This window comes from Narcine bancroftii, chromosome 2 (assembly GCF_036971445.1).
Source record: "Narcine bancroftii isolate sNarBan1 chromosome 2, sNarBan1.hap1, whole genome shotgun sequence".
In the NCBI taxonomy this organism is placed as follows: Eukaryota; Metazoa; Chordata; class Chondrichthyes; order Torpediniformes; family Narcinidae; genus Narcine; species Narcine bancroftii.
In genome coordinates this window covers 80,385,790-80,411,071 of record NC_091470.1, presented here as the reverse complement: position 1 = coordinate 80,411,071, position 25,282 = coordinate 80,385,790, and the positions used below count along the sequence as shown (strand labels likewise).

Genomic DNA, 25,282 nt, shown 5'->3' with positions numbered 1-25,282 from the left:
CTTCATCCTAAGAGCAGGGGAGGTTGAAACAAGAGGATACAAGTTGAGGTAAGGGGGGAAAATTTTAGGAGAAACATTAGAGGATGCTTCTTCACTCAGAGAGTTGTTCTGAATGGAATAATCTTCCGGATGAAATAGTTGAGGCAAAGTCGATTCTTTCATTTAAGAGGAGGCTGGATATATACATGGATAGGAGGGGGTTGGAGAGTTATGGGAGGAGAATAGATGGAGGGGATCTAGTGGAGTTGTTTGAGTGAACCGGCGTGGACTTGAAGGGCTGAAATAGCCTGTTTCCATGCCATAAACTGATAGATGGTTATAAGATGGCTCTTCTAGTCAAAAATGTAGAGAAGGCCACAACCCATTGGGCAGGTACAGAAAAACTCCCCATGTCTGGTTCAATCACCCCAAAAAGAGGGGTTATTGGATTGGGTCGTAGCTCCACCTGAAATATAGTTGAAAAGATATTAAATATTTCTTTCCAATAGATTTCTAAGGCCAAAACATATGAGTCAATACCTTATTACTGATAAGGGCTAATTATGATATCAGATTTACTTCTGTCATATGTAGGGCTAATATTAGAAAAGGTACAAGCCATCTTATATTTGGACATGTGAACACTGAACTGGATTAATGAATGTCAGGCACATATTTAAGATGTATTCACAAGTTTAAGAATCTTGTCTCATAAATCTTTCAATAAGGGTCTTGCAAGTTCCAATTCCCAAGTCTTTTTAATCTTATCATGAAGTGCTGGATGTAATTTCAATAATCTATCACATATAATTACAATTAATCCTTTCTGGGAAGAATTCAATTAAAACATATTATCAACTAGATCTGGTGAATATAGAAAATGGAAATTCAGTAATAAGGTATTTAAGAAAGTATAATCTGTAAACATCTAAAAAAATGAATATTTGGTAGGTCATATTTACTTGCCAGATGTTCAAAAGACATTAAACAACCTTAGATAAATTTGCAAAAGAAATAATATCTTTGGTTTTCCATATCGAGAAGGATTGATCAATTATTGATGGTTGAAAAAGAATTGAGAGATAGCACTAGAAAAGACAGTTTTTTTTTAATTTAAAAAAATTTCCTAAATTGGTACCAGATTCCCAATTTATGTTTGAGTATTGGATTAGATATATCCTTATTGATCTTGAAAAAAACTAAATGGAAGAGAGTGACCCAATAAAGAGGCCACTGAATACTGCTGTATAGATTTAAATTCTAAATTTGTCTATTATGGATGATCCAATTTGTCAGAATAAAATATCCAAAAAGTTAGATAATGAATATTAACAGCCCAGTAATAAAATCTAAAATTAGGTAGGGCCATACTTCCATCTTTTTTTCAATTAAATTCTTCCTTTATTTGGAGGAAACTTTTGAGGCAATATTATCAAAAAAAGACCAGGGTGAAAACTGGAATTGCTTGAAATAGATATAAAAACATAATATTATCTTTTTTACTGCATTAATATGACCTATTAAAGATCATGATAAAGGAAACCATCTCTTCTTCTTCTTTGGCTTGGCTTCGCGGACGAAGATTTATGGAGGGGGTAAAAAGTCCACGTCAGCTGCAGGCTCGTTTGTGGCTGACCAGTCCGATGCGGGACAGGCAGACACGATTGCAGCGGTTGCAAGGGAAAATTGGTTGGTTGGGGTTGGGTGTTGGGTTTTTCCTCCTTTGCCTTTTGTCAGTGAGGTGGGCTCTGCGGTCTTCTTCAAAGGAGGCTGCTGCCCGCCAAACTGTGAGGCGCCAAGATGCACGGTTTGAGGCGTTATCAGCCCACTGGCGGTGGTCAATGTGGCAGGCACCAAGAGATTTCTTTAGGCAGTCCTTGTACCTTTTCTTTGGTGCACCTCTGTCACGGTGGCCAGTGGAAAGCTCGCCATATAATACGATCTTGGGAAGGCGATGGTCCTCCATTCTGGAGACGTGACCCATCCAGCGCAGCTGGATCTTCAGCAGCGTGGACTCGATGCTGTCGACCTCTGCCCTCTCGAGTACCTCGACGTTAGGGGTGTGAGCGCTCCAATGGATGTTGAGGATGGAGCGGAGACAACGCTGGTGGAAGCGTTCTAGGAGCCGTAGGTGGTGCCGGTAGAGGACCCATGATTCGGAGCCGAACAGGAGTGTGGGTATGACAACGGCTCTGTATACGCTTATCTTTGTGAGGTTTTTCAGTTGGTTGTTTTTCCAGACTCTTTTGTGTAGTCTTCCAAAGGCGCTATTTGCCTTGGCGAGTCTGTTGTCTATCTCATTGTCGATCCTTGCATCTGATGAAATGGTGCAGCCGAGATAGGTAAACTGGTTGACCATTTTGAGTTTTGTGTGCCCGATGGAGATGTGGGTGGGCTGGTAGTCATGGTGGGGAGCTGGCTGATGGAGGACCTCAGTTTTCTTCAGGCTGACTTCCAGGCCAAACATTTTGGCAGTTTCCGCAAAGCAGGACGTCAAGCGCTGAAGAGCTGGCTCTGAATGGGCAACTAAAGCGGCATCATCTGCAAAGAGTAGTTCACGGACAAGTTTCTCTTGTGTCTTGGTGTGAGCTTGCAGGCGCCTCAGATTGAAGAGACTGCCATCCGTGCGGTACCGGATGTAAACAGCGTCTTCATTGTTGGGGTCTTTCATGGCTTGGTTCAGCATCATGCTGAAGAAGATTGAAAAGAGGGTTGGTGCGAGAACACAGCCTTGCTTCACGCCATTGTTAATGGAGAAGGGTTCAGAGAGCTCATTGCTGTATCTGACCCGACCTTGTTGGTTTTCGTGCAGTTGGATAATCATGTTGAGGAACTTTGGGGGACATCCGATGCGCTCTAGTATTTGCCAAAGCCCTTTCCTGCTCACGGTGTCGAAGGCTTTGGTGAGGTCAACAAAGGTGATGTAGAGTCCTTTGTTTTGTTCTCTGCACTTTTCTTGGAGCTGTCTGAGGGCAAAGACCATGTTTTTTACTGCATTAATATGACCTATTAAAGATCATGATAAAGGAAACCATCTAGAAAAAGACAATCTCACATACTCAAATAGAGGAGAAAAATTGAGTTTATATAAATCTTTAAATTGTTTAATAATTTTATCCCCTAAGTATGTGAAATTATCTCTTGACAATCTTTAATGGAATTTGAGTGTATATAGGGATCTGCATATTAAAAGTTCACTTTTACAAAGGTTTAATTTGTATCCAGAGAAAGAGCTGCATTGAGAAAACACAGATATAATAGCTGGGATAGATCTTTCGGGATCTGAAATATAAACTAATAGGTCATCTACATACAAAGAAACCTTATGAGTTACTCTTTCTGACAATCCCTGGAACCTCATGAGTGCCTCTAAGGGCTATTGCCAGAGCTTCTAAAGATGTATCAAATAGGAAGGGGCTAAGGGGACAACCCTGTCTCGTTCCCCTAAACAGCCTAAATAAAGGGGTACTATAAATCAATTTAATCCATGATATAAAGCCCATACCAAAATTAAATCTCCTTAACGTTTCAAATAAATAGTTCCACTCCACTTTGTCAGGATTTTTATTCATTATGATGACGATTGAAAGCCTAGAAGCAAGCCTTGCTGTCTTATACCTGCACCAATGAAGCAGTTAAACATACCTGAGTACTCACAAACACCTGTGAAGCCAAATGTCCCAAACATTATGATGCCCTGAAATGGGGGATCAGTGTACAAATTGCTGTAATTTCTCCATGGTCAAACCAAAATGTTCACAAATTATCCTGAATAGGGGGGCGTGGCAAGATGGCGTAAGGATCAGACGTGCCTTCCAGTCCTCTCCTGACTCTATCTTATTGTTTTGTCTAGAAATGCTCATTAAAATTCTTTAAAAGTTTAGATAACTTCAGTGCTGTTAATTTAACTTATGATGGTACAATTGGTGGAAAAGAGAAAAAAAAAATGACAACAGATCATCAAAAAACTACATTTTCCAAAAGTTCAAGTTTTGGAGCCTACCTACAGGAAAGATACCGGGGCTCAGCCTGAAATGGATCCCAGGAGAGAGGTACAGCTTTCGGATGTAGAGATCAATGTTACATCGGTAGAGCCCTCTAAAGAGGGCGCCAAACAGCCTTTAGAACAAAGAGTTACTCAGGTTCGCACATGTGCAGTAGCATCTGACGGCAATGTTATGAATGAACCACTTGTAGTAACATCAGTTGAAGTACCGGCTGGGGAAAGGCATTTGTCAACTGTAGCGGAGGCACTGCAAACTGCACCTCTTGAGATAAAAGAACCTATACAACTTGATGTACTGGGAGAAATTAATACATTATGGACTGGGGAAAATCCCGGCCAGCGTCCTCCAGTCACTGCTGGAAAGGCTGTGGCTGGGGTTTCCACATGCAGCTATACTACAAGGAAGGCAACCAGAATGAAGGAAGTAACAAAAGACCCTTTGGATATGCAGAAAAAGCAGGAATCTGTTGAGCCAGAATCTCTTCCAATTGAAAAGATTCTTGTGAATCTTGAATCTAAATTATCTTATACAATGCAGGGATTATCTAAGATTATGACTGAACTTGGTACTAGGTTTAATACTCTTGAAGTGAGAGATAAATTTAATTCGTGTGAAGAAGGTATAGACGAAATACGAGATCAAGTTTCAGATATGACCAAAATGATCGAAGATTTACAAACTCAAAATAAAAATTTGGTGGAAAAGATTGATTATTTGGAAAACCAATCCAGACGGAACAATATAAAGATTATTGGTTTGCCGGAAGGAATGGAGGGACCAGACCCAAGAAAATTTTTTACTGAATGGATTCCGCAGGTGCTGGGTCAAGAACATTTCCCGGAAGGTATAATACTGGAAAGTGCTCACAGAACCTTGCGTAGAAGACCTATTTCAGGTCAAAGTCCAAGACCTGTTTTGGTTCGTTGCTTGAATTATTACGACAGAGAAATAATTTTACGAGTGGCTATTAGAAATGCACAACAGAGAAAATCACCCTTGATGATTCAAAATAATCGAGTTTTCTTCTATGCGGATTTGAGTCAAGAAGTTATGTTCCAACGACGGGAATTTAACTCTGCTAAAGAGTTGTTGTGGAAGAAAGGTTATAAGGCAACCTTTAGATATCCAGCTGTTTTGAAGGTTTTTCAAGATGGTTACCAACCAAAGTTCTTTGATTCTCCAAAGGAAGCTATAGCATTTGCTCAAGAGCCGCCAATTACTCAGTTTCAACAGAGACGTAGTCCGCCGCGATCTCTAAGGAGACAAGAGATGGAAGAAAAGAGCCGTGCTCCAAGAAGGAATGGTTGTAATGGTGACTCGGCAGTTGGAGCTGATTAAAAGAAGAGTTGTTCTTTTTTTTTCTAATGTTTTTGTTAAAAAAAGGAATATTAAATAATGATGATGTTAGTTTAAGATGAAGTGAGAGTTGGGGGAGAGAACTGGATAGGCACTATTTCCTGAAAGTCATCTGCTACGTGTGAGTTATCTCACACCCATTTTTTTTGGGAGTTACCGCATTAGACGGGAGGGGGTATTTTTAACCTCCTACCCGTTTTTTTTTTTTTGTATTATTAGATTAAAGAGTGAAGGGGTTTTTTTTCTTTATATAAAAAAAAAGCATAAGAAAGTATTTGATTGTTTAAAAAACTAAAAATTTATGTGGTTTTTTTTGTAAAGTTTATTCAGTAGATAAGGAATATTTGAAATTTAAATGTGAATGGGATGGATAAGTTTTTTTTAATATTTTTTCTCATGCTACAATTTTTTTTAAAGAATTGATTATTTAAGAATTTTTGATAGACAATGTTACTAACTTTACTAATTTTTTATATTAAGTTTGAGTTAAATATATGTTTCATCTTAACTCTGTTACATATATGCATTTAAGTTTGATTTAAATATGTTTTTTAAGTCTGATATCTTAGTATTAATTACTTCTCTTTTTGTTAGTATTTTAATCGGTTATGTTTTTGTTTTTTTTGTAAGTGAGTTTTTTTTTCTCACATATATTATTAACTTTATTAATTCTTCACTCTATTTTGGGGTAAAGGGGGGATTGGGCTAATTTGAGTTGGGTTATTAATGTGTAATAATTATTTAGATTACTGATACTCTATTGTAATTTTATTATTTTATTCTTAATTTTTTTAATGTAATCCTATATGTTATTCATGTTATAAAATCTTAAATAAAGTTTTTTTTAAAAAAAATTATCTTGAATAAATCTGGAATGTACACTAATCACCTGTGAATTGTTTGATTACAAATTTAAAAATGTGGAGCACAGGGTCAAATAAAGGGAAAAGGTGCCTTTGTCCCAAATATTACGGAGGGCAATGTAGATACAATACCTGTGCGTATACAAACCTGGTCTAATGTCGCTGAAGGTATAAATCAGGGTATGTTCAGGTGTACTGGGATAATGAGTTGTCTGCAGTGGGGAAGAGCAGGAACAGCTGCTTCCCCTCCACCATTAGACTCCTCAACAACAAACTAATCAGGGACTGATTTAAGGACTCTTACTTGTGCATTGTATAAATTTTTTTTAAAAATTATCTCTGTATTGCATAGTCAATTTGTTTGTTTGTTATCTGTTTACAGATCTTTATTTGCTTAATATACCCTGCACTACCAATAACTGGTAATTCTGCCTCTCACGCAGGAAAAAGAATCTCAAGGTTGTATGTGATGTGTATGTATTCTGACAATAAATTTGAAATCTGAGCGATATAACTGGGTCCTTTCCCAATGAATATGTAAGTGTAGTGGCACTATAGAGAGACTAAACTATCAGAGGTTTAGCGAACTGGCAAAGGACATCATAACATCATAGACCCATGTAGGTGCCCACCCGAATAGTGCTGCCTTATCCACCCCCACCCCCTTCCAGTTACCCGACAGTCTTCCCCAACCGCCGGTCCCTCGGCTGCCTCCTCCAACCGTGGTCCCTCGGCCGCCCACCAGTCTCTCACAACCGCCAGTCCCTCGGCTGCCCCGCAGTCTTCCCCAACTGCCGGTCCCTTGGCCGTCTCCCCCAACCGCGGTCCCTCGGCCGTCTCCCCCAACCGCGGTCCCTCGGCCGTCTCCCCCAACCGCGGTCCCTCGGCCGTCTCCCCCAACCGCGGTCCCTCGGCCGTCTCCCCCAACCGCGGTCCCTCGGCCGTCTCCCCCAACCGCGGTCCCTCGGCCGTCTCCCCCAACCGCGGTCCCTCGGCCGTCTCCCCCAACCGCAGTCCCTCGGCCGTCTCCCCCAACCGCGGTCCCTCGGCCGTCTCCCCCAACCGCGGTCCCTCCGCTGTCTCCCCCAACCGCCGGTCTTTCGGCCGCCTCTCGCAACCGCCGGTCCCCACTTGCTGAATTTTGGAACTTCCCAGATTTTAGATGTCTGGATAAAGTATCGTGTTCCTGTACCCTATTCCCCATATTCAAGATTTCTCGGTGAATCTGTATGGGGCAAAAATCTTTTCAAAAGCAAACTTGGTGCGCGGATATCACTAAGTGCTAGTGGAACCAGATGACATCCTGAAAATGGCAATAATTACCCCGTTTGGATTGTTTGAATTTTTACGTATGCCTTTTGGGTTTAAAAAATGCAGCTTAGATCCTTCAGTGAGATATGGATGCAGTAGAGCGTGGCATGGCCAACATCTTCATTTATCTAGACGACATATTAGTCACCAGCAAAAATAAAGAAGAGCACATGGAACATCTGTGTACACTCTTTAGACGTCTGCAAGAATTTGGGCTGACCGTGGCAGCACACATCTCTTTGAGCCAACCGGCCCTGTTTGTACCGCTGCGCTGGTGGGGCAGCTGCAGAAGATGGCGCCGTCAGGGCTTACTCACTGCCTCGTGGCTCAGGCCACTGCTTGCGCCCCAGGCCACGTGATGATGTCACCGCTGTGCAGGGCGGAATTCCTGTTGGTCTTAAAGGGGCACACGTGAAATTCAAATAAACAGTTCTACTGGAAACCCCACCAAGTCTAGTGGTGTTTTCTGTGTGTAGCAGCCACTATAGATCATCAATCCAGATAAATGTGTTTTTGGGTAAATGTGTTTCCATAGAATTCCTGGGGCATATAATCACCGACAAGGGTATGGTTCTGCTGCCTTCCAAGATCGATGCCATTACTGAATATTCCAGATCAACCACTGTCAAAGGACTGCAAGAGTTCTTGAGCCTGGTTAATTTTTATCGTCAATTCCTTCCAGCAGCACCTCACATTATGAAGCCTGTTCAATCTGCTGTCTGGTAAAGCCAAAACTATTCGGTGGACAGATGAAAGTCAAAATGCTTTCATAAAGACAAAGGAACTATTAGCTCAAGCAACCGTGCTCAGTTATCCAGTCTTAAACACAGCCACCGCCTTTCAACAGACGCATCTAATGTGGCCACAGGGGACAGTCTGTCGCAGTTTGTTGATGGACAATGGAAGCCATTGATATTCTTTAGTCACCACCTCCGTGAGGCTGAGAAAAAATACAGCATCTTTGATAAAGGGTTCCTAGCCATATATTTGTCCATCTGTCACTTCCGTTACTTTTTGGAAGGCAGAGACTTCACCATGTTCAAAGACCGCATTTTTGAAGGTGTCACAGCCCTAGTCAGCTCGACAATAGAGGCAGTTATCCTTAATTTCAGAATTCTCTACCAGAATAATGCATATTTCTGGAAAAGACTGATGCACTTTCCTGCTCATTTGTGCTCAAGATATCAGCTATGGACCACGGTATTGATTACGCAGCTCTCGCCGCTGCCCAAATACAAAATGGTGAGATGGTGTCACGTCACACCTCGATGACCAACCTACAATGGATTGCAGATCGATGCCAACGGCAAGCTGCTCTTTTGCGACATGTCAACAGGACATCCATGACCAGTGGTTCCAACTTCATGGAGATGTCACATTTTTGATTCTGTTCATGGTCTTTTTTATCCATCCATCAGACCAACCATTCGTCTGATTTCAGACAGAATTGTTTGGCATGGTCTAAAGAAAGACTTTGTGCAAATGGCCAGATCTTGTGCAGCTTGTCAAAAAGTCAAAATCCATCGGTGTATGAAAGCACCGCTACACTGCCCTTCCCACTCACTACTTTGACCACGTCCATGTGGACATTGTGGGACCAATTCCAGTTTCACGAGGCTACCGCTATTTCTCCACGGTGATCGATAGGTTTACGAGATGGCCTGAGGCAGTCCCCATGGCGGATGCTTCTACGGACTCGTGCACGAGCCTTCCTTAATTCCTGGTTGGCTTGCTTTGGCCTACCGACGCACATCAATTCTGACTGAGGACCTCAATTTACATATTTGTTATGGATTACCTTATCTCAGCTGCTTAGCTCTAGGTTTCACAATATGAGGACCTATCACCAGCAGTCCAATAAGGCTTAATGGCCCATTTGGATGGTCCCAAGTGGGCAGACAAATTACCATGGGTGTTGCTCAGCATTAGGACGTCCAAAAGAGGATCTTCACACTTCCTCTGTGGAGCTTGTATACAGTGTGCCTTTGGTGTTCTCAGAAGAATTCGTTCCACATGGATTCAATAAAAATGAAGATCAGAAAGAGGTGTTGAGCAGACTAAGGGATACCGTAGGCAAATTATCACTTGTACCACTATCATTACATACCAAACATGTTTCTTTTGTACCACACAAACAGAAGGACTGTGAATATGTGTTTGTATTTAGGAACACATGGATGGCCCCTTGCAGGCACCATATGAGGGACCCTACAGGGTGATGAGATGAACGAGGACATTGCTGGGCAGCCTCTGTCATTCACAATTGACAGGCTCAAATCTGCCCATGGTGACAAAACTTCCCCTATTCAACATCCAGCAGTCTGACGCAGGGGTCGTCCTCCCAAAAAACTACCAGCTGATAGTGCCAGTTCTGGGGATTGGGGGGGGGAGGGGGAGCCATGTAGCGGGAGCCATGTAGCGGGGCTATAAATTGACTACAACTCCCAGAAGTCTAGCAAACTGGCACGGGACATCATAACATGGTGCACATGGTTCAGTGTTTTAAAAGCATACGCGCGTGACTCGAGTAAACGAGTTCTGATTTACCTGCAGCTGTGTGTATTGTTATTTTGCGTTCATCAGCCACCATTGTTGTCAGTGGCTACATAAGAGTCACACTTAAATTCTGTTTAATATACTCCAAAACCAGCCATATTTAAATTCAAGTTCAGCCCTGGCTTTGAATGTAAGTATTGGGAATTATACCAGTATAAGAACAATTGCTGGCAGCTGCAGTGCAGATGTAACCCCCAATAGTAGCTGCATTAATGTTGCTAGAAACTATAATAGATTGATTCTACTGTAGTGTAGATGCAACCCCCAAGGTGATGATTTTCATATCCAAAACACTTCCAATATTGATACATCCTTCAAGTTTCATTTGTCTACTATCATTTCTCAAACCTGCTGCTGTATCTTGGCAACTGTTGACCAATCTTTGTGCCTTTACTTTTGCTGAGGATTTTTCATGTTTATTGATTTTGTATTTCCATAGGAGCAACATCAATATACCGTACTTTCTGAAAATAAAAATTTATAATGGTGAAGCAGTTAATCTGGTTAAAGCACTAACCAGGTTAGGCAGAGACATTTAAATCAAATATATTTAAGATAATGGACATGGGTGATATTCTGAACCTGATGAGCTCAACCTCCAGATTTCATGGGTAGGTTAAAGACATCTTAAAATGGGCTGGCTGATCACATTACAAATGTATTGTAAAAGCTTATTTGCAGTATAATCACATCAAATAACATAACAAAACACTAATTTTATTGCAATTTACAAAGGGTTCATCTTCCAATAATTACCTCAATCTATTTCAGTCTAAGGCCCACCTGGGTTCTGGCCTCGCATGTCATGGCCCACTAGGGGCAATGACTGATCAATATTTTCAAGTCCAAGGCAGGTTTGCAAGAAACGCATCTTTATCTAAAGTATTTTATTTAACATTTGTAAAGAACAAAAACTCAAGCCACTTTAATGAGACCCTTGTCCCAGAAATTTCTTCATCAGTTTCCACACCGTTGATCATGTTGTAGATAATGCCCACCTGAGATCTGCCTCCACTTCAATGCAGTTTTATGCTGATATAACCCTTTTCATACATCTAAAAAGGGTTATATCTAAAAATGAGTAATTTTTGGAGGAAATGAATACTGTATCCAAATCATAATATAATCACATCAAATAACATAACAAAACACTAATTTTATTGCAATTTACAAAGGGTTTATCTTCCAATAATTACCTTATATAAATACATGCTCTGTTAGTTTATGTTTAATGTATTTCTTTATGTTGGGATATTTCCTTGAACATTTAAAGGTTAGTCATATGCCAACAATAGTCAAGTAAACTTGTAGCATATCCTACAATCACGCAATCCTGTCTGGGGTAAATCTTCAATGAAAACTTTGCAAAAATAATTTATCTCCAATTTTAAAAGTGAATATATCATGTGTCTTATAAATAGGAGCTTCTTGAGTCTTGACTGAAGTGAAGAACAAGAAAACAGAAAACATACACTTCTCAGTCTGTCTTGTGTGGAGGTCTGATAAGAACTGTGTGCCAAGCCGCTTGTATTGAGAGACAGCAGCTGACCTCAGTGGCAGATTGCTCACCACCCCACCCAAGGTCACCCAGAAGGACTGAGACATGACTTCAGACCCACCCTGACCTCAATGGTTGGGAAGTCTCCATAGCCCCCCACATGGAAGATTGCTGTGGCCCACTGGCAGAGGGAAAATGTTCCTGACCAAGCAGATGATATGGCCCACTGGTTAAGGATCCACTTCACTGGTTTTCCCCAGGTGATCTGATGCTATCATACTCAGAATGAACAAGTTGCAATCCAGTAAGTTGTGTGACCCACTCCCGATTTAACATCTAGTTGTTAATGCCAAGATTAACCCTCTAAATCTTCTCATCTCCAAAATGTGGTTTTTAATCTACAGACTGTGAGAATAAATCTCCTCTCTCTTTATGTGGTATTGCAACTGCACATGAAACATTCTTTCCTTAATTCATGATGACTCAGAACCAAGAAGCACCACATTTATCTGGTATAGCAATTTAATTGGTTAGTCCATATATATGTATGACCATTACCGAGGTTAATCTGCATTTATTCAATGAGTCAGAATTGAATTAATCTTTTGTCTGCACTGAGTCATGATGTGACTAATGTGAGAATGTTTGCTATTGAGAGTCTGAAATAGGACGTTTTGTATCTTGGCTGACCTGCCTTTCCTTTGATGGAACATTCAATCAGATTTGAATGACATTGCAAGCACTGTTTTGACCAGATGCTGACATGCTTAGTATTGTTTGGCACAAGAATGGACAATATGTTGGATTCAGAAAGCAAAACTGGTCAGGCAGGGGAGAAGTGATGTTCCACAGGGCTTGGTGATGAGGATAATGTTCTTAATTTCCATGAACAATTTGGGCTCAGAAACCGGACACAGATTTGCAAAAACTCCAGTGTATTTAAGAGGAATCATTGCGGTCTCTGTATAATTCTAGGTAACTCGAGCCTCAGTGTTAAACTTTGACTGAAGTGTACACTGAGCAAGAAGAACATACCTAGGTCGCTAAGTCAGTCATGGGTGGGGTCCAGGCTTTACCTCAAAACCCTAATGAACATGTTATCTTTCCTCTACTTTCACTATTGAATAACTTTCTACACAGTCGTATTTCCTCATCCAGCAAATGTCACAGTCCATTTATGAAGGCACTAACCATACTTCAATTTCAATAAGTTCCCAGGCTTCTAACAACAGTTATTTGCACTGAAAGAGGATTACGAGGTGTATCTGTGCCACAGTGTGATTCATGTGTTTGTACCCAGTGTACATTTTTTGTTGAAAATGTTATTTATTAATCATGATTAATCATACAATAAAAAATACAGCTTAAGAAAAAAACAGAATACATACATGATATTTTTATGTAAGTAATACCCCCCTACAACCCCCCCAACCTCCTACCCTAACCCACCCATCCCTCTCCACCTCTCTCTAAACTACCCCCAAAAAAGAAGAAAAGAAAGAAAGAGATCACATAACATAAAACTCATCAATTAGTTACCATGGTTTGGAACAACACCATTAATGTGTGGAAAGGAGATTAATAATTCAACCCCATATAATCCAAATACAGGCTCCAGGTTTTAACAAAAAATTATTATTATGTAAATTATATGTTATATTTTCCAATGGAATACAAGATCTCATTTCCAAATGTCATCGCTGAATACTCAAATTAGTCTCATTTTTCTAAATAATTGCCAAACATTTTCTAGCCACAACTAAAGCCGATCTCAAAAAAGCAATTTGAAATTTATTTAATTTTAACTCCAAACTCAATCTCTTAATATAACCCAACAAAAATTCTAAAGGATCAAGTGGAACCTTCAATTTAAAAATAACTTCTAAAAGTTCTTTAAATCTATTCCAAAAATATTTCACCATCTTACATAGCTAAGTAGAATGTAAAAAAGCAGCCAACTTCCTTATGACATCTAAATCATTAAATCTGAGGAAATAAACTTACATTTCCTTAAATTCTCTGGAGTTGAATGTAATTTGTGAAGAAAATTATAATGAACCAATTTACAATTTTAGTCATACTATCTTCGCATAAATTCATCCTGAAAAATAGATACAGCCAAATCTTTCTCCCATTTTAATCTAGATTTATGAACATCTGGCTTAAGCATTTTATTCTGTAATAAAGCATACATCTCAGATATAAATCCTTTCTTACCACCTTCAGTAAGTAAAATTTCAAATTTAGACCGTCTAGTTAACCGTAATGTACGCCCAAAATTATCCAACAATAAGAATTTAATTTGATAATAAAAAAGAGTATTTGAAGATGTATCATATTTCTCTTTCATTCTTTGAAAATAAATAAAATACTCGACTCATAACAATCTTCTACTAATTTAATAAATTTTTGATCCCACAACTTCAAAAGTTGATTATTAAGTGTAAAAGAAAAAGCTTATTTTGAAACAAAGGGATTTTACCCAAAATTTTACCTATAGCTTCATTTTTTTAAATTCTATAAATCCATTAAATGTTTCAACACAGGTGAATTATAGTTACTTAATAATTGAGGATTCCATCTATAAATAAACTGATCCATCTTCTTCTCACTAATCTCCGATAACTCAATATTAGCCCATGACAAAGATTTATCCACTTCAAACATCCTATTAATTTCAACTGATTTATAATAATTTTGAAAATTATGAAGTTACAAACCTCCTTGTGCAAACTTCCAAGTTACTTCATGTAATGACACCCTTACCATTTTATCTTTCCATAAAAACCTCCTCACCAAAGCATTTAAGTCTTTAAAAAGTTTTTGAGGAATCTTACAAGGAATAGATTGAAAAAGATATTGATTTTGAGGAAAAATATTCATTTTAATACAATTAACATGTACTAATAATGCTATTCCAGAAGCAGGACTCTAGTAGTCCAGTTGGTGTGTGGCCTTCTGCTGAGGTCTCCTACCATATAGGCACCTCTCTTAGGTTTCTGCTTCTTAGTGGAAGAGAGGATATTCTGTTCTGAAGCCCCGCACTGGTCCACTGCTCCCATGGAGCTACCATTGCTTAGCTTGATCAATACAATCTTATGTATGGACCTCCATGGTCTTCAATAAATAAATAAATAAACACCCCATTCTACAGGCAGTTACACCTGCACCAGGCTATCAAGTGACAGTAGGACCCTGTGGAGGAGTACAGAAAGATGAGTTTCTGCTCCCCCCTCCTCCTAGGTCTGCAGTAGTGCCACCATCTTGAATCATAATTTATTAGTTGCATACAGCAGAGGTTTACTATCTCCATGTTTGTATATTTCAGAGTAGATACGACAAAGTCTTTTTAAGGACTTAGACCTTTTGATGTTTCATAGGTTGACACTTCTATTGGCTCTTGTAGGCACATGGCAGTTGAGAGTGGCAGCAATTAGAGGTTTTAGCCCTTAAAACAAAGTCACAGATCTTGTTCACTTTTCTCCCTTTATTACCTCTTCCACTCATACTTGCTCTTTCTGGCTCATTCAATGTCCCCCATATTGTTTGGGACAAATACACTTTTTTCCCCCTTTATTTGCCATTATGCTCCACAGTTTTAAATATGTAATCAAACAATTCACATGTGATTAAAGTGCACATTAAAGCTTATTGTAAACATTTTGGTTTGTCCATGTAAAAATTACAGGACGTTTTATACTTAGTTCTGCCATTTCAGGTACTATACTATTTGGGATATTTAAGCTTCACGGGTGTTTGTGTGTTTTCAGGTATGTTTAATTACTTTATTGGTGTGGGTATAAGAGAGCCAGGCTTGCTTCTAAGGTTCTGATTCCAGTTGGTGTCTGCAGTTGCCATTTTTCAACATGAGGACCAAAGTATGAATTTTATTTTTTTAAATTTAGACATACACAGCACAGCAACAGGCCATTTCGGCCCAAGGGGCTATGCGGCCCAATTTCCATCCAATAAACCTACAACCCCTGGTAAATTTTCATTGGTGGGAGGAAACCGGAGCACCCTAGGAAAACCCACGCAGACACGGGGAGAACGTACAAACTCCTTACAGAAAGCGCGGGATTCGAACCCCGGCCCCGATTACTGTTGCTGTAAAGACATGGGATTTACATGCTCAATCTGCAGATAGTTTCTGATATGCAAGTGTTTCTCATTCTGTATGGTTGCAGGGCTGCATGATGGTTTGTGCAGTGAGATACTTGGCATATGGTTGGGAAGGGTGTGATGTCAGTTACAATTCCCCTCATTTTTTTGTGATGTATTTCTACAGAATGTGTGTAATCTGAGATTTGTCAGTCTTCCTGCAACTTGAGAAATGTTCATTTACCCCATCTTGACGGAATGTATATTACTACAACTGTTCATTGCCCAAGTGTAAGGCAGGATTTCCTGGGAATTTATTACTTTATTGTGTTGTGTACACGAGACTTAACCTCGTGAAAGCAATTTATTTCATTAGTCTGTGTTCAAAGAAGTTAAAGATGAAGCCAAGTTAAAGGTTTACTCCCTTCCTTCAAATGACTACTATCAATATTAAAAACAGAAAATGCTGGGAACACTTTGCAGGACAGGCTTATTTGTGGAGACCGAAACAGAGTTAATATTTCAGGTTAATGACCTTTTAATCAGAACTGAAAAAAGTACAAATCAAACATGCTTTAAATTGCATGGAAGAGGACAGAGAGGAGACAGCAAAGGGAGGGTGTGAGCAACATGAGTGGTAATGGTGGTTATGCCTGCTGTGGAGAGAAATTAGGGCATATTTATGATGTGCTTTTGAGCAGAAAAGCAGACACAAACATAAGGTCTGTTCAACAGGCTTTATTCCACATAAACTTCCACAGAGCTGGCTGTGTGAGTGGCTGTGCTGGCTCTGAGATTGATATCGAGGGGCCGGATGTAGCTTATATCCCGGAGTATGATTGGCAGCCAACTGGGTGGGGCTTGGTCCATTCAGGTCAGCTAATTGACAGCCGGCCAGGTGCTGCCTTGTCCTCCAGTGGTCTTCTGCAAGTACGCAGGTTGCCCTCTGCAGTAGGCTAGTGGTGTATCACCACATTCTCCCCCTTCTTTAACATTGTCCTGGAGGGAGGTTTCATTCCATGTTTTACAAAGCCCCAAACATATGTACATTATTTACAAGTTTAGACAGTCCAGTGGCCGTCAGAGCTTTTGCGACCATCGCAGAGTTGGCTCCTGGTCAAAGGTCAGTGAGGGTTGGGGGGGTGGGGCGGGAGCCGGAGCAGCTGACGTGGTGCAGCGCAGTAAGATGGCCGGGATGGCTAGAGTTGAAGTATGTGTGAGGCATTGGATAGGTGGGAGGGGAGCAGGTTCGTCCCCCACGGTTGGAGTGAGTCTGAGGTGCCCGGGGTGGGGAAGGCGTGGCAGGCCGGCGTGGTCTTGGGTGTCCCACAGCTGTCCGGGTTCGGGGGAGTGCGTGATCCTGGGATGGTGGATGCAGTTGTGCTGTGGTGGGTGCTTCCACGGGTGCCAAGTCCCTGGTTGAGATGGTGTCCTCCCTGCTGCTGCTGAACCTAAGATAGGCGTAGTTATGGCTTGGGTGTAGGAGGAACACCTGTCGACCATGGGTTTGGCCTTATGGGCCCACACGTGTCTACACAGGAGCACCAGTCCTGGGGATGTGAGCCCTGCTGGGAGTGATGTTCCTGTTGCCGATTTCCTGGGGAACAAAAACAGGTGTTCGTGAGGGGTCTCATTGGTAGCCGTGCACAGGAGTGAGCTGATGCCATGGAGCGCCTCAGGTAGGGCGTCCTGCCAGTACTCTTGCACCGGGTGGGAGGGGAAACTTTGTGGCCTGGGCCAGTGGGCGGACCTTGTCCGAGAATCAAGGAACCCACTGTGAGCAATAGGAGAAAAGGCCAAAGTACCTGGGGAGGGCCTTGAGCGTGTGGGGAAGGGGCAGCTCCATTAATGGACGCATCTGTTCTGGATCTGGGCTGATGACGCCATGTGCCATGATGTACCCCAGGATGGCGAGGTGGGTGGTGCTGAACACGCACTTCTCTTTATTGTAAGGGCCAGAGGACTGCCTTCAGATTACTCCGTTTTCCTGTTCCACCTGTCCATTACTTCTTGGGTTGTAACTAGTTGTGTGACTGGTTGCAATGCCCCTTGCTGTCAGGTACTGGCGCAGTCCCTCACTCATGAAGCTAGTCCCCCGGGCACTGTGGATGAACACGGGGTTGCCAAACATGGTGAAGGTCTGGGTCAGTGCCCTGATGACGGTGGCCGTGGAGGTGTCTGAGCATGAGATGGTGAAAGGGAAGCGGGAGTACTCGTCTATGACAGCGAGGAAATAGACATTCCGATTCGTGGAAGGCAGGGGACCCTTGAAATCTACACTGAGGTGCTTGAAGGGCCGAGTTGCCTTTACGACGTGGGCCTGCGGCGGGCGGAAGAAGCATGGCTTGCATTCCGTGCAGACCCGGCACACCTCAGTCATGGTCCTGACATCCCTGACGGTGTACAGGAGATTTTGGGACTTGATGAAGTGGTATAAGCGGGTGATGTCCAGGTGGCAGATGGACTCGTGAAGTGCTTGCAGCAGGTCATCGTGGAGCGACGCGCAGGTCCAGGAGAGGGCGTCGGGGGAGTCGTTAAACTTCCCCATACGGTACTGGATGCCATAGCTGTATGCTGCAAGCTTGACTATCCAGCACAAGATCTTATCCTGCTTGATCTTGCCTTTGTGGGTGGTGTTGAACATGAATGCCACAGCATACTGGTCGGTGAGGAGAGTGAATCTCCTGCCGGCCAGGTAGTGGTGCCAGTGGCGGACTGGTTCCATGATCGCCTGGGCCTCCTTTTCAATAGCGGCGTGCCTTAGCTTGGAACCGTGGAGGGCCCTGGAGAAGAAGTCAACAGGGCGCCCCTCCTGGTTAAGGGTAGCGGTGAGGGCCACATTGGAGGCATCACTCTCCACCTGGAAGGGGGAGTCCTCGTCCACAGCATTCATCGTGGCGTCTGGGATATCCTGCCTGATGCGCGTGAAGGCTTCCTGCACCTCAGGTGAGAGAGGAAACGTTGTGGCCTGGGCCAGTGGGCAGGCCTGGGCCAGTGGGTGGACCTTGTCCGAGAAGCAAGGAACCCACTGTGAGTAATAGGAGAAAAGGCCAGGGCACCTGCGGAAGGCCTTGAGCATGTGGGGAAGGGGCAGCTCCATTAATGGGTGCATCCGTTCTGGATCCAGGATGATGACACCATGTGCCATGATGTACCCCAGGATGGCGAGGCGGGTGGTGCTGAACACACATGGTGTGCTGCCTCTCTGGAGCAAGGGTACACGATATCACAAATCGGGTCCAAAATATTCTGAGAAGAGAGGGAGAGCAGCCTGATGTCTTGGTACATGTGGGTACAAACGACATTGACAAGAAAAGGGAGGAGGTAATGAAAAGGGATTACAGTGAGCTGGGACGAAAGCTGAAAGACAGGAACGCTAGGGTGGTGATCTCGGGATTACTACCTGTTCCAAATGCAAGTGATGAAAAGAATGTAAGGATAAGGAAAATGAATGTGTGGCTGAGGTGCTGGTGTACAAGGCAAGGATTTGGCTTCTTGGATCATTGGGATCTCTTTTGGGGAAGGCATGATCTTTACAAGAGGGACGGGTTGCACCTAAATCCAAAAGATGTCAACATTTTGGCAAGTATGTTTGGTACAGCAGTGGGGCAAGGTTTAAACTAATTTGGCAGGGGTATGGGAACCAGAGTGATAGGGAAAAGTGTAAGGAAGATAAAGTAATGGCCAGGAAAAGTAATGTTGGGAGGAGAAAGTAAAAAATCGGATGGTGCAGTGAGTTTTCGGGTCAATGATAGTGTTAAGAAAATTACAAAGAAAAATAGTGGGCAGAAAAATCAAAAGAAAAGGTTACAGAAGTCACGATATTAAAAGGACAAAGAGCATAAGGGCACTTTAGCTGAATGCCCGCAGTATTAGAAATAAGGTTAGTTAACTTGAGGCGCAAATCGGTACCCATGGCTATGATTTGGTAGCCATCACGGAAACATGGCTACAAGGTGACCCTAAACGGGAATTAAACTTTCAAGGGTATCAGGTGGTGCAAAGAGATAGACAGGATGGTAAGGGAGATGGAGATGCACTCTTAATCAAAGATGAGCTCCAGGCAATAGTGAGGGATGATATAAGATCTAAAGAGCATAATGTTGAGTCCATTTGGGTAGAGATAAAGAATAACGAAGAGAAAAAATTATTGGTGGGTGTTACCTATCGCCCACCATATAACAATAGTTTAGTGGCACAGGAAATAAATAGAGAGATAAGTGAGGCATGTAATAATGATATGGCAGTCGTCATGGGGGACTTTAACTTCCACATAGATTTGGAAAATCAAGTTGGTCGTGGGAGTCTGGAAGAGGACTTCATAGAATGCATCCGCGATAGCTTTCTTGAGCAGCATGTTAAGGAACCCACAAGAGAAAATGCTCTCTCAGGTCTAGTGTTGTGCAATGAGATAGGTAGAGTAAATGATGTAATAGTCAGAGACCATCTGGGAAATAGCGATCATAGTATGATTGAATTTCTCATTCAGATGGAAGGGGAAATAGTTAGATCTAAAACTAATATATTATGCTTAAACAGGGGTGACTACCATAGGATGAGGGAGGAATTGGGCAGAGTGGACTGGGAGCACAGGCTAATTGATGAAACAGTTGAGGAACAGTGGAAGATTTTCAAAGAAATATTTTGTAATGCTCAACAAAAATATATTCCGGTCAGGAAAAAGGGCAGCAAGGGAGGGAAAAATCAACTATGGTTAACAAAGGAAATGAAGGAGAGTATAAAATTGAAGGCGCAGGTGTACAAATCTGCAAAGAGCAGTGGGAAACTAGAAGATTGGGATAACTTTAAGAGACAACAAGGGGTTACAAAGCGGGTAATAAGAAATGGGAAAAAGGATTATGGCACAAAATATAAAAACAGAAAGCAAAAAATTTTATAAATATATAAAAAGGAAGAGGGTGGCCAGAGTTAACATAGGACACTTGGAGGATGAGAAAGGAAAACTGGTAGCAAAAAATGAGGAAATGGCCGAGGCATTGAACAAATATCTTGTGTCAGTCTTCACGGTGGAAGACACGTCCAGCATGCCCAAGTGCATGCGAATGTTGGGGAGGGCCTTGATAAAATAGTTGTTACTAAGGAAGTAGTGATGGAGTAACTAATGGGACTAAAGCCAGACAAATCACCTGGTCCTGATGATATGCATCCAAGGGTTCTGAAGGAAATGGCAGAAGTTATAGTTGTTGCATTGGTGGTCATATACCAAAATTCCTTGGATTCTGGGCAGGTCCCGGCAGACTGGAAGACAACAAATGTCACGCCACTTTTTAAGAAGGGATGTAGGCAGAAGACTGGAAATTATCGGCCAATTAGCTTGATGTCTGTAGTTGGAAAAATGCTTGAAGCCGTTATTAAAGATCTAATAGTAAAACTTTTGGAACGTAAGGGTTCAATCAGGCAGACGCAGCATGGTTTTAGAAAGGGAAGATCTTGTTCGACAAACTTGTTAGGATTCTTTGAGGATATAATGGGTGCGGTGGATAGAGGGGAACAGGTTGATGTTGTATATTTGGATTTCCAGAAAGCGTTTGATAAGGTGCCACACAAGAGACTTATCAGTAAGTTACAGGAAACTGGAGTCCGGGGAAGTATATTGGCCTGGATTGAAAATTGGTTGTCTGACAGGAGGCAGAGAGTCGGGATAAATGGGAGTTTTTCAGGTTGGCAGAGAGTGGTAAGTGGGGTGCCGCAGGGGTCAGTGTTAGGCCCACAACTGTTCATCATTTACATTGATGACTTGGAGGAGGGGACAAAATATGGTGTAGCCAAATTGAGTGGAAGAGCAAATTGTAATGAGGATGAGGATGTGGAGAGTCTGCAGAGGGATATAGTTAAGCTGGATGAGTGGGCAAAGGTCTGGCAGATGGAGTACAATGTTAGTAAGTGTGAGGTGATCCACTTTGGCAAGAAAAATAAAAGAGCTGAATATTATTTAAAAGGTGAAAAACTACAGCATGCTGTTGTGCAGAGGGACTTGGGAGTGCTTGTGCATGAATCGCAAAAAGTTAGGTTGCAGGTGCAGCAGGTTATTTAGAAGGCAAATGGAATGTTGGCCTTCATCGCTAGAGGAATTGAATTCAGGAGTACGGAGGTAATGTTGCAACTGTATAAGGTACTGGTGAGACCGCACCTGGAGTACTGTGTCCAGTTCTGGTCTCCATATTTGAGGAAGGATATACTGGCTTTGGAGACGGTCCAGAGGAGGTTTACTAGGTTGATCCCTGGGATGAAGGGGTTGACTTATGATGAAAGATTAAATTGTCTAGGATTGTATTCGCTCGAGTTCAGAAGAATGAGAGGAGATCTTATATAGGATATAAACATATAGGATTATGAAGGGTATAGATAGGATAGATGTAGGAAGGTTTTTTTTAGCTGGCCGGGGAAACTAAAACGAGAGGACACAGTCTCAAAATTCGGGGGACTAGATTTAGGATAGAGATGAGGAAAAATAGTTTTTCTCAGAGAGTAGTGAATGTTTGGAATTCTCTAACCAGGGAAGTGGTTGAGGCTGCTTCATTAACATATTTAAAATTCGGTTAGATAAATTTTTACATGATAGAGGAATTAGGGGATATGGGGAGAAGACAGGTAGGTGGAGTTAGGTCATAAATTAGATCAGCCATGATCTTATTGAATGGCGGAGCAGGCTCGATGGGCCATTTTTGCCCTACTCCTATTCCTACTTCCTATGTTCCTATGTTCTCTTTATTGTAATTGAAGTTCAGCTCCTCGGCTGTCCAGAGAAATTTCATCAGGTTTGCATCGTGGTCCTGCTGGTCGTGTCCGCAGATGGTGACATTATCCAGGTACGGGAAAGTCACCTGAAGGCAAGGGAGATGCTCTGCAGGTGACATTTGAAGTCTAAGCCAAGGAGGACTGGGGCACATGACCAGGAGCCTGAACCCGGTGTATGTCTACCCCCACAGTCAGATTGGCAGAGCAGCACCCGAGGGTATTAATAATTCGGTCCTGGGCGGCGGAGGCGATAGAGAAAATGGTGGGGTGGATTTTCAGTTTTAGGAAGTGGGCCACTCTTGGGTGAATAAAGCTCTAAGTGCTGACACAGTCGATTAGGCACTTCATTACCTGCCCATTGATTTTGACGTCCATCACGGAGCGCCCAAGGCCGTGAGGGATGTCTCTGGTCAGTGTGATGGCCGCTAGGACCATCTGGGAATCCAAGTTGTCATTCCCCAATGGCAGAGGCAAGTTGCGGCCGGCAGTGTCCTCTGCAGGCATGGGGTGCATCACGAGAGGTGAGTGTTGGCGGTGGTGCTCTCCGTAGGCATGGGGTGTGGTGGGTGGCGATCTGCAGCTTCCAGAGGCGTGGGGTGCGTCGGTAGGGCAGTCTGGTCAGCGCCCGTGTTGACCACATCATCATCATCGGTGCAGTGCTCGTTGTAGGCCTGGGAGGGCCCAGGTGCCTGTGGTGTCTGCGCCTGCCCGGCACAAGATGGCCGCCCTGTGTGGGGGTGTGTGGTGGTGGCCTGGCTGGCCTTCCTCCCCAGCTGTCCTGGTAGTGCTGTGGAAATTGATGGCATGCTGTTGGCCGTCAGTGCTGGAGACGTCATCGCGGTCGGTGGAAGTGACGTCAGTCTAGCGGGGTTGCACTGGCATGGTCGAGGGCTGGTCCGGGCATATGGCGTGCAAGCACCGATCATTGCCGGCGAGGCAGGAAGTAGGGCTGCCGAAGTTGGGGAGGCCGGAAGTTGCTTCAGGAGCAATGGCATCGCCCGGCAATCGCATGTGGCCGGGACTGGGTAGAAGGGGGGCTGGTCATAGAGGGCCACTGAGCTGCCAGCTGGCTTTGAAAGGCATACTTTAGCGAAATGGTTTTTCTTGCCACATCTTAAGCAGTACTGATTTCTGGCTGGGCAGTTTTGGCACGATCATCAATCTGACCCACATCAGGACCCACAGTCCTTATAAGGGCGTGGGGCGCTTCCAGCAGCGATGTTCTCGTCCACCGTCTTGTTTTGGGCCACAGCTGTAGTCTGTGCTGACCACGTGGAGATTGGGGAAACCTGGAGTCAAAGGCTTCGGTGTGCAGGACTGCTGCCTCCAGAGCTCAGACTATCTCCACTCTTTTGGCCAGGGAGTAGATATTGTCCTCCAGCTGCTTCTGCCTGATGGCTCTCAAACGTAGACCCCAGATCAACCTTTCAACCTCCCTTTCATTCACCCCAGTTTCTGCCCGGCAAGGTCGGGCTAACTCATGTAGGGCTCCCAGGTAGGACTCAGCCATCTCTCCATGCTGCTGGGCACAAATACTCAGAATGTACCTTGCGAAGATCATGTTTGTGGGAGGTTTGTGCATGGTTTCTAGGGTGTTCATTGCTTCAGAGTACTCGGTGCAGTCTGTGAGGGCCTGGGGAGCTCAGGGACCCAGCTTGAAGCGGAGTAAGATGAGCCTTTTCCTGTCGGAGTCTAGGATGTCGTCGGCGTGTGCCTTAATGATCACTTCAACTGTGTGCCTCCAGATTTCGAAGCGTGCCTGTGCCTGTGCTTCCAGATGACATGGGTTGACTTTGAGGCTCCCAGCGCTCAGGAGCTTCTCCATTCAGCTTCAAATTTTATGTGGAATAAATTGTAATGCGCTATCAAGCAGAAAAGCAGACACAAAACATAGTCTGTTCAACATGCTTTATTCACATAAACTTCCACAAAGCTGGCTGTGAGTGGCCAAAGCTGGCTCTGAGACTGAGCTTGAAGGGCCAGATGTAGCTTATATCCTGGAGGGTTATTGGCAGACATCCGGGTGGGGCTTGGTCCATTCAGGTCGGCTGATGGGACAGCCAGCCAGGTGTTGCCTTGTCCTCTTCTGCAGGTGCACAGGTTGCCCCCTGCAGTAGGCTAGTGGTGTATCACCACAATATTAATCACAGATGATCTTTCTGAAGGAGATGTAAATAGAATAGAAAGATGAATAAAAATCAAGGGTAAAGAAAACAATGCTGTAACTTTGAAATGCAAATCTTCAGCTGCTGAAACCTGAAATAGTAGAGAATTCTGAGAACTGGCAGCAATGGGAATAATAGAATTTGTACTACATGTTGATAATCCTTCTTTAGAACTGGTCAGAAGAGGTAAAGGGTGATTAGTTGAAATTGTATTCAGTGTTAAATCCTGAGGGTTATAATGTGCCAAGGCAGAAATTGATGATGAAATTTAACATCACTTTCAATAACCCATATTGATCAGGCCTAAGGTCTATTTTGTTGGAACTGTAAGAAGCTAAAGGCATTAAGACTATTAATATGAAAAGCAACTGGAAAATTTAAGGTTATCTTACAGTTATCAAGGTGCCATGCAAATACCCAATCTGCTTTTCGCATCTCCATTATGATTTTTTACACAAAAATGAAGGAAAAAATTTGTTAAAAACTTTGCATAGTTATCTCCAGAGTGGTCATTTATACAGGAAGCACCTTTACACTGATTTCCTGTGTTGCGGAGTTTGTTGGAGGTTGAATGTGGGTGATGATGACGCGGATGTGCAACGTACGACCACCGCACATCATCACCACGTGGACGTCATAATTGACACTACTATCCTGTGATCAAAAGGTGCAGGTCAATTTCTTCCT

The 25,282-nt window shown here is 42.9% G+C and overlaps 1 protein-coding gene across 1 annotated transcript in view; it reads left to right on the top strand.

The window, feature by feature from the left end:
* dnajc17 (DnaJ (Hsp40) homolog, subfamily C, member 17) overlaps positions 1 to 25,282 on the top strand; it is a 116,829-nt gene that overhangs the window by 90,892 nt on the left and 655 nt on the right. The window lies entirely within an intron of this gene.